The 10078-nt window shown below is 46.3% G+C and overlaps 1 protein-coding gene and 1 long non-coding RNA gene across 5 annotated transcripts in view; one reads left to right on the forward strand and one right to left on the reverse strand.

Moving 5' to 3' along the window:
* The window catches only part of TMEM268 (transmembrane protein 268), a 41122-nt gene that overhangs the window by 3418 nt on the left and 27626 nt on the right, over positions 1–10078 (reverse strand). The gene's annotated exons all lie outside the window — the stretch shown is intronic.
* On the forward strand, positions 550–5081 carry LOC110125411 (uncharacterized). Of its 4 annotated transcripts, none has more exons than XR_002310047.2 (4): positions 550–1486; positions 1700–1805; positions 3421–3580; positions 4748–5081. It is a non-coding gene; the product is annotated as an uncharacterized lncRNA (long non-coding RNA). The 4 variants fall into 4 exon arrangements; XR_002310049.2 differs by having other exon boundaries at positions 550–898; XR_002310046.2 differs by having other exon boundaries at positions 560–1805.

Raw genomic sequence — 10078 nt, forward strand, 5'->3', positions numbered from 1 at the left:
CTGTGCAGTGCAGCCAAAAAAAAGAAAGAAAGAAATTGATATTTATTGTGACTGTACTAAATTTTAAAATTAACCTAGGAAAAAAATAAAAATTAACATAGGAAGAACTGACACCTCTATAATGTTGACTCCTCCCACCCGCATACAAATGGCTTTTCATTTGTTCAAACCTACTTTTTTGTCTCTCAGGGCTATTTTTCAATGTTCTTCATATAAATTTTGCAAATTTCTTGTTAAATTGGTTACTGCCATGATAGCACAGAGGCCAAGACAGAAGGAGGGGAAGTAGCAGCAGCATTGCCACCCCAGGAGAGAAGGAACTAAAATGGTACAGCCCATTTGTAAAGCAATTTGAACCTTTAAAAATCCCACCTCTGATCACTTCATTTGCCAATTACTAGCGGTGTCACTTTAGCCAAGATACCTAATAAATTTTGTGCCTCGGTTGCTTCACCTGTAAAATGGGTACAGGAATGGCATCTTCGCCTTTCTTAGCCAAGTCTTCTTGGCTGAACTGTCCTTTCCTCCCCCTTGACTTTGAACTTCATCATATGACCTGCTTTAACCAATGGAAACCTAGTAGATGGGATACCAATAGAAGCTTAGAAATGTGTTTTCACAGTGGGGCTTGCTGTCTCATGCCTCTAGAATCCCCCTGAGAAGAACATGGCCCAGCTACCTATTCCAAGGAAGGAGCTACATGAGGCAGAACCTCCCCAGCCAGCCTGATGAACATGGCATCATGAACCGAGGGAAGGACAATGGGAGAGAGGGTCAGTAAACCTCCTCCCCCTTCTCTAACTTTCTGGTCCAGTCAAACCCTTCTGTCTCCAGCATCCCCTGGTTCTCGGGCTCTGTGACATCACAGACAGTCCCATCTCTGCTCTGCCAGCTGCAGGTGCGAGGGGCTCCGAGGCTGGACCTGAGAGCAGGAAGAGTTCTTTTCTGTGTTTAAAGAGACAACATCTCCATCACTCCTGGGCACCTATCCACTTTGCTCCGGAAGCAGACGCCATTACTCTTCCCATGACCCCACTGTTTCTCTCTCTGGGTCCCAACCTCCCCGCCCGTGTTGAATGACCGCTAAGGGCTCCTCCAGCTCTAGGGGTCTTCGTCTCTGACCTCACTGATCTCTCCCCTTCTGGTTGAAGTGCTGTGGGGTCATGGGAGACCTGAAGTTCACAACCCACTGGGGGCAAACCGAGGGCCCTTTTCTTTAGCTCCTGCTTCCATCTAGAGGACGTCATTGGTAGTGCAAGGAACACCACACCCACCCTACCCCAGCCAGCACTTCTCCTGGGAAGACAAAGCCCATGCGGATAAACTCCAGGATGTGTTGGAATGCGCCAAGGTCTCTGCAGAAGAAAGAACTGGGAATGCCAGGGGAGGGGGAGGGCCATTTAAATAGGGTAAAAAATTCAGGTGACTTGGCCAGAAGACCACACTAGAAAGATGACCTTTAAGCACAGGCTTGAAGGAGGAAGGGGTGAGCTTGCGGATCTCTAAGGAAGGGCGTTGCAGGCCAGAGGTGGAGCATGGAGCATGTGCAAAGGCAGTCGTGGTGGGGTGCTGAGTGCAGCTGGATGAAGGAAGGATGGGAGTAGACTGCAGGGGAGGACGGGGCGAAGGTAGCAGTGAGACTGAATTTTTGAGGAACATCCCAGAGAAGGACTTCAGCTTTTCTTCTGCCTGACACTAGAAGCCAAGGAGCAGAGGGGTGACACGATTGGACTTACACTCTCAGCTGTGTTGACACTAATGGAGACAGGGCTGGGAGGAGCCAGGAGGCCGTTGCAATAATCCAGGTGAGAGATGGTGCTGGCTGGGAGGGGTAGGGAGCTGGTGCCCACGGGTGAGGCCAGGAAATGAAGCCGGTGTGACGTTAGTAAAGACAGCCACCGAGACAGAAATTCCCAGAGTGGGGCTTTGGCCAGAGGGAAGAAGGAGCAAGAGCAGGAGATGATCAGGCATCTGGGAGAAAGAAAGGAGAAACTGGGGCTGAGACAAGGACTTGCAGCCTGTGTCATCAGAGCCGGAAGGATCCTTGGAGAGAAGGCATAGCCCAAGTGCCTCCTGTTACAGATGGGGGCCTGGGCTCAGAGCTACTGAGCAGGTGAGTGATGGAAGCAAGAGTTGAAGGAGCAAGGCTGAGCTGCGTTACCTATTCCAGTGGGACTGGAGAAAGAATGCGCCCTGAGCCAGCATCTATACGCACCTGCCACCCCAGTGGTCACTGTGCATAGTTAATCACTTACTCCTTTAAGGTGGGTACTGTTGGTCCTTTATTGGACCGGAACCTGGTGGTCCGGAGTCGACGATGAGAGGGTGAAAGAAGGAAAGAGGTTAATATTCCCTGGGTTATGCAGCTGGCTTTCGGGCTCCAGGGAATCAGCCAGAAATAGAGAGAGAAGGACAGACATGGGGCCCAAAGCTCTGATGGAGCAAAGGTGTTTTAATCAACATGGTGTGGGCATATATACTGTCTTACAAGGCAGTTATTCTCAGCAAAGATAAAGATTAAAATTCCAGACTTACAAAACACAAGGCGATACCTATTAAAGAGAGAAGAGGGTACTTATCACCATGAGAAACTAACAAAGGAAATGCCTAGATTTCTCAGCCCCGGGAAAGGCGTGCCTCTCGTTTTAATTCCTGAATATTCAGGAATTAATAAGGACCAAAGGATTCCTGACAGACCCAAAACAGCACACAGGAAGCCTCCTGTTCAATGCTTCCTGACAGGTACCACTCCACACTGGTATTCTACAGGCAGGAAAGTGAGGCTCAAAGAGGTTACAGAATCCACCCAAGAGCACAGACCTAGAAAGCAGAAAACAGATCTGACCCCTAAGCACGGGCTGGCCTGCGGGCGCTGCCACAAGTCCTGGCAGAGAAGGGACTGGCTTCCTCTGGCTGCGCTCTTCTATTCATTTAGGAAACAGCCTTGTCCAGAGAACTGGGCCAGACTCTGAGATCTGCTGATTTCAATAAGGCGACCCTGTGGTAAAGACTGGGCTTCCCAGGTGGCAGTAGTGGTAAAGAATTCCGCCTGCCAATACAAGGGATGCAGGAGCACGAGGGTTCCCTCCCTGGGTCGGGAAGATCCCCTGGAGGAGGGCATGGCAACCCACTCCAGTGTTCTTGCCTGGAGAATCCCCGTGGACAGAGGAGCCTGGTGGGCTACAGTCCACGGGGTCGCAAAGAGTCAGACCCGACTGAAGCCACTGAGCTCGCACACACGTGGTAAAGACTGGCAGAGCAGAAGCGGTACTTCCCACGGTTAGGAGAATTTTGGGCAGAAGAGGGCCTGGATCTGCTGGAGCCACAGGAGGTTTGGGAGAGAAGAGTGGCGTGATACCTTGGGGGAGGCTAGTCCAGTATGACCCACTGCTTAAATAACAATGGGCTTCTGGGATTGAGGTTACAGAGCCAGACACCACAGTGCCCTGTCCTTTTCCCACCGCCCACCAAAGCATGGTGTCAAGGATCTTCTGTTGCTGCTGCCCCGACGAGGGGGCTTCCACCATGGGTAGCTCCCACAGTCAAAATGCCTGCCAACAGCGTCACCCACGGACTTTCGGTAGGTTCCACGCATGGGTGCATGGTGCTTTGGTAAAAAACACCGAATCATTTCTCTGGACTTCTGACTCCCCACCCAGACTCTGCTCTGGGTCATTTCAGATTTCTTTCAAGCCTTTTGGGGGTGTGGTAGGGGATTTTTACTCATTTTTTAGCACAGCTAAAAACTGCGTCAGTTATTAAATAGACACTTACTCCTTGGAAGGAAAGTTATGACCAAACTAGACAGCATATTAAAAAGAGACATTACTTTGTCAACAAAGGTCCGTCTAGTCAAGGCTATGGTTTTTCCAGTAGTCATGTATGGTTATGAGAGTTGGACTATAAAGAAAGCTGAGCGCCAAAGAATTGATGCTTTTGAACTGTGGTGTTGGAGAAGACTCTTGAGAGTCCCTTGGACTGCAAGGAGATCCAACCAGTCCATCCTAAAGGAGATCAGTTCTGGGTGTTCATTGGTAGGACTGATGTTGAAGCTGAAACTCCAATATTTTGGCCACCTGATGCAAAGAGGTGACTCATCTGAAAAGACCCTGGTGTTGGGAAAGACTGAAGGCAGGAGGAGAAGGGGACGACAGAGGATGAGGTGGTTAGATGGCATTACCGACTCAATGGACATGAGTTTGGGTGGACTCCGGGAGTTGGTGATGGACAGGGAGGCCTGGCGTGCTGCGGTTCATGGGGTTCCAAAGGGTCGGACACGACTGAGAGACTGAACTGAACTGATGACCAACTTAAGTGCTACACACCAGTCTGAGCTCAGTCTCAGCTACTTACTGTGCATGTCTTTGAATCTCTCTCTGAGCTTCAGCATCTTCTATGCAAAATGAGGATCATGATAATACACCACCTGGTTTTCAGGGTGTTAGGAAGATGAAATGAAGCAACATATATAAATGTCTAGACTATGGCCCCACCCAGGGACTCAATGAACGGTAATTGTGTATACGTCAGAGTCAGGACCAGACAGGCTGTGCTGAAGTGACAGAGAAATTCTAAGATCTCAATTCCTTAACCCAGTTTGAGGTTATCTGTAGCTCAAGCAAGCAGAGTATTTTTTTAAAGTCACTAATAATATGCAAATATCCCAAGGAGGATATGACCAAGACATGACATTCACATGTAATTCAAAGCCTTTACCCAGGATAAATATTTTCCTTCACTCTTTCAGATCTGAATGCAGATCCTCAAAGAAATAATATGTCAGTGAGATACCAAGGTCGTCATCACCATCACTTCCACAGTTCTGTGCTGAAGAAGTGTGTTCCTGGGAGACCCTGATTTGTATAGATGGCAGCTCCCTGCACGTGTGTGAGGCTGCACGGCTACTAGAGTGTCTCCCGGAGGAAGAGGGTGGTGAACAGGGACCATGAAGACTGATTCAGAAACTCTCCCAGAGGAGGAGGAGACGTCTGGGCCATCCCTGTGCCACCAGCAAGAGTCGCCTCGGCTCCTGGAAAAACCACTAGGAGCTGCCTCCAATTAAAGTCCTCAGTTGCATCATAGGCCTGTGTTCTTCCTCTTTTTTCCCCTCTCCCAGCCCTACTTCTGAGATTCCCTTGAGCAAGGGACAATTAGAATCGGGCATCCCTGATTACAAAATGAGGTTTGATAAATGTCCATCGACAGAGGAATGGATAAAAAAGATGTGGTACATATATACATAAGGGAACATTACTCAGCCATTAATAATGCCATCTGCAGCACCATGGATGGGCCTAGAGATTGTCATACCGAGTAAAGTAAGTCAGACAGAGAAGGAGAAATGTGGTATGACATCCCTTAAATGTGGAATCTAAAGAGAAATTATACAAATGAACTTACTTACAAAACAGAGACTCACAGTCTCAGAGAACAAACTTACGGTTGCTGGGGTTAGAGGAAGGATGAGGGGAAGGGATAGTTAGGGAGTTTGGGGTGGACATGCACACACTGCTGTATTTTAGATGGATAACCATCAAGGACCTACTGTATATTATTAAAAAAAAAAAAACTAAGTAAAAGAAAACAACACTGAAATGAGGCTTGATTCTAAAGCACTTTCAGTCACTCCTCTCCCACCTGAGGAAGGGCTTGGGAGAGGCTGGTCAGCCTAACGGGCAGCTCTAAATAGATGTGGTGATAACTGTCTGGAGCTGCAGGGCACACTACTGCTCGCCTACGCGGGACTCGATTTGGTGGTCAGGGCCTTGGTGAACAGGGGGGCAGGAAGCCTGCAGTCAGCAGCCCTATAGTGATGCAATGCACAGCCCATGCAGATGTAGAAAGCTGTTTGTGCTCAAACACGGGGCATGCCAACATGAGTCACAGGCAAGAGACCCCAAGTGGCTTCAACTTTAGTCGGGGAGCCAGGCACAGAAGCACATCGCTTCACATAGCAGACAATGATTCGTAAACAATAACAGGGAAATCTGCAACCAATTGGGGGTGTGGTGGAAGGCTTCCTGGTGCTTGGGTTTCCTGAAAGTCAAAAGAAGAGGGGGGTATGGTATTCCAGAAGAGGGGAACAAAATAGGCAAATTTGGGAAATAGCGATACAGGCTGGTAAGAGTATAAGGCAGTGAACTTCGATGTTTGGAAAGATGAAAGTGAAGACCTGAGCCAGGGTATGGGGGGAGGTGAGGGGAACTGAGCATTAAGAATCTTAAATCCAGGAAAAGAAAGTTAGACTCTGTCTGGAAGGTAATGGGGAGTCAAGAAAGGTAATGTTTAGGCAATAGTTACCAGAGAAGGCAATGACAACCCACTCCAGTGTTCTTGCCTGGAGAATCCCAGGGACGGCGGAGCCTGGTGGGCTGCCGTCTATAGGGTCACACAGAGTCGGACACGACTGAAGCGATTTAGCAGCAGCAGCAGCAGCAGACAATAGTTACCCAGCCACAGTTCTAGTTTTTGCAGTGTGAACATGGTGAGTTATTAAGAAGGCAACATTTACTCCTTGTGTCTGCCCCCAGCACAGAAGAATAAAGGAAGATGATGCCTTACACCAGGATATCATAGATTACAATTCATACCTACAACAGAAAGGTCGTCCTGGCTGCAATTTGAAGGATGTGCTATTTGAAAAGGAGTGTGAGCAATCCTGGTAACGTATAAATCTGGTATATTGCTTACTTTTCTAAGTACTTTATAAGTATCAACTCACTTAGCATCACAATCCAACAAGGATAGTAGTGTTACTACTCCATTTCCACAAGTCAGGAAACTGAGATAGTGTGTAAATCTCTGAAGATTACACTAATAGTAAGTAGCAGAGCTGAGATTTGAACCCAGGACTCCTGGTTCCAGATTCAATACTCTTAACCAACCGGTTATGCTGCCCTTCACAATGATGGTAGAATGACATTCAGTGATTGCTTTTGGCTCCCAACAGACTATCTTGCCTGCTCTTCAAACCTGGTGCTGGGCCCTTTGAAATCTTTTTCCCTTGGCAGCTAGTGCAATGTCATGCTTTGTCAGTACGGGGTGCTACAGATACTGGCAGACACAGGACTCTCTTTCTGCTCTGGGGAACTCCTCTTAAGAAGGCTCCTGCACCAGCTTCTTGGGTATCTGGCTCTGACAGTTCACATGACGTCTCCCGCACCCAGATATGGAAGCATATGGTGGTGGTCAGTAGCACTTAGCAGCCAGCAGCTTCTCCCGTGCCTTCCCCCAGCAAACTGAGCAGTGTCTCCATCTCTCTGTGATAGCTAGAGATATCTAGCTAGCTATCTAGCACCCTAGAGGGCATATTTCTAGAACATTCTGTCAACATGGCATCTCAGAGATGTCTCTGCATCCAGGGGGCCACAGCCATGTCATTTCCAAGGTTCATACTTCAGCTGGGGATGGAGTAGGGGCGGGAGGGGGTCTCTATCTCAGCCCTCAGCCCTTTGGTGGTGCTATGCCTTACATCTGCTATTTCTATATTCTTTATAGGAGATTACTTCTTATTAACTAATCCATTATTTTGAGCCGCCATTAAAGTTAGTAATTCTCTATATTAAATGCCTTATATTCAAATGACTGTGTGCTTTCTGTCTTCTGACTGGCCCCTGACTGATACATCCAAAAAGAGACTGCCTAAGCAATCAGAGATTCCCTGGTGCCTCAGACGGTAAAGTGTCTGCCCGCAATGTGGGAGACCTGGGTTCGATCCCTGGGTTGGGAAGATCCCCTGGAGAAGGAAATGGCAACCCACTCCTGTACTCTTGCCTAGAAAATTCCATGGACGGAGGAGCCTGATGGGCTACAGTCCATGGGCTCGCAAACAGTCGGACACGACTGAGCGACTTCACTTCACTTAAGCAATCAGGACAGTGACATAGGTGTGCACTAGGTCAGCAGCTCTAGGATGGAGAAGAGTCCCAAGTTACAATAGATAGATCTCAGGTAAAGCCACACTCTAACTCAGAACCATATAGGGAAGAAGATTCTGTACAGTGAGGTTCTTGACTTATTTTGCAAAGCACAGAACTGAGAAAAGGGCGGCAGTGAGGCCAAGTTGACCACGCACAGGCGATCATGTAATCTTGGGCTATGTCAGGCTAGAGGAGCCTGTGGGACATCTAGGTGGCCACATCCAGAAGAAGTTTAGAAATGTGTGGCGGGAAAAGGTAAAAGAACAATGGCTGGAAGGGAACCTCCAGAAAACCCTAGGTTCCTCATGTCTTGGAACTGTTTCCTGCAACAGATACAGCATGTGATCCACACACAAAAGATGCTCCATAAATGTCATCTCCTGCATTCAGAAGCCACTTCACAGAACCTGTCAAATGGCTCTTGGCCTCAGAATGATATCTTTCTTTAGAGGATTTTCAAATAATAATAATAATAATAAGGAAGCCACAGTTGGGCCTCACCTCTGAATATGGCAGATTAGCTGGTATCAGACTAACCCTCCTGCTGAGAGTAGCTTAAAATCCTGTAGTTTCTTTTTCCTTAAATCTGTCTGAATGTATCAGAGAGCTATCATGGCAGTGAGGACTTGAGGAGCCAAGATCCTGGAGAGAAATGAAGTCCAGAGAGATGAAATGGACATCAAGGTCTTCTCATCTACTCCAGGCACTTGCCAATTCCTAAAAAGAGTTGAGAAGGCTGAAAAAGTGGGTGGAGCTTCCAGAAGACTCACAGCTTAGAGGCTGGGGGCTCACCCTGGAGGAAAAGAGTTGGCTGTTAAAAACTTTTATAAAATAGGTATCTAGTTAAAGTTCCTGAAGAGCGAGGACCTGAAAATCAATGCTAACCAGAAACAGACTAAATCTCACTAGGACTAAAACCCAGAGTCAAGCTATTTCAACTTTACCTTTCCCAGAAGCAAAAATAAATCCTTTCTGAAGGAATATCCAGAGTCTTGTACATTTCTTCAATCCTTCATTTTTTTTTAAGAGTCTAGCATTCAATCAAAAATTACCAGGAATACTAGAAGATAAGATCAACTGACCAAAAACAAAAGGAACATATTTACAGAAGAACAAGATATTGGAATTAGCAGATGTGGACTACTAAAGAAAAAAACTTTTAAATATTGGAAAAAAAACTGTTGAAGAAAACAGATGATAGGATGGACAATTATATCTGAGAACTGTAAACTATTTTAAAAATCAATTAAAAACTATAAGACTGAATATTACAATAGCTGAAATTAAGAACTCAATTGAAAGGACTTCCCTGGTGGTCCAGTGGTTAAGACCCTTCATTTCCAATGCAGGGGGCTACAGCTTCGATCCCAGGTCTGGGGACTAAGATCCTCACATGCTGCATGATGTGGCCAAGAAAACAACAACAAAATCAAACAAAGAAAAAACAAATGAGAGCAAAAATAATGAAGACAGTCAGTAAAAAAAATACTCATACTAAATCTTGAAGAACGAAAAGAACAGAAAACACAGTCTTAGAGGTACAGTGATAAGACTTTAACACACATATCCTTAGGAGTCCCAGACGGAGACAAGGGGAAACGAAAGTAGAAGCTATAATGAAAAATATTATGTCCCAGATTTCAAGATGTGCTCTGAACCCCAAACAGGATAAATATAAAGAAATCTATATCTAGGCAGATCAAAATACAATTGCTGAAACCCAAAGCGGAGAGAAAACTTTAAAAACAGCACTGAACTGACAACCAGTGAAAGCCAATGGCATCTTCCAAAGGTTGGGGGCAGAGAGGAAGGGGGAAAGCTGTGGTACTCTGGAATTCTTAACTTACTAAAAATTTCTTTCAAAAATAAAAACACAATGGAGACCTCTCAGCAAACCAAAACCTCATTCTGTCACCAGAAGATCTGTACTGGAAGGAAAATATAAAGGTACTTTTAAATATAGTTAACACTATCCTACAGAAAAATTCCAAAGGTAGTTTCTGGAGAAGGTGAATGAACGTGGATTCATGTGTGGAAATGCAGGAAGGGACAAAGAGTAACAACAAAATAACAAGTGAAGAACAACAAAAAGTAAACGTGGATAAACCTAGTGAACACCGACTGTATAAAACATTAATAATGGTGTCCGTTGTGGTTTA

Source organism: Odocoileus virginianus, chromosome 31 (genome assembly GCF_023699985.2).
Source record: "Odocoileus virginianus isolate 20LAN1187 ecotype Illinois chromosome 31, Ovbor_1.2, whole genome shotgun sequence".
Classification (NCBI taxonomy): Eukaryota; Metazoa; Chordata; class Mammalia; order Artiodactyla; family Cervidae; genus Odocoileus; species Odocoileus virginianus.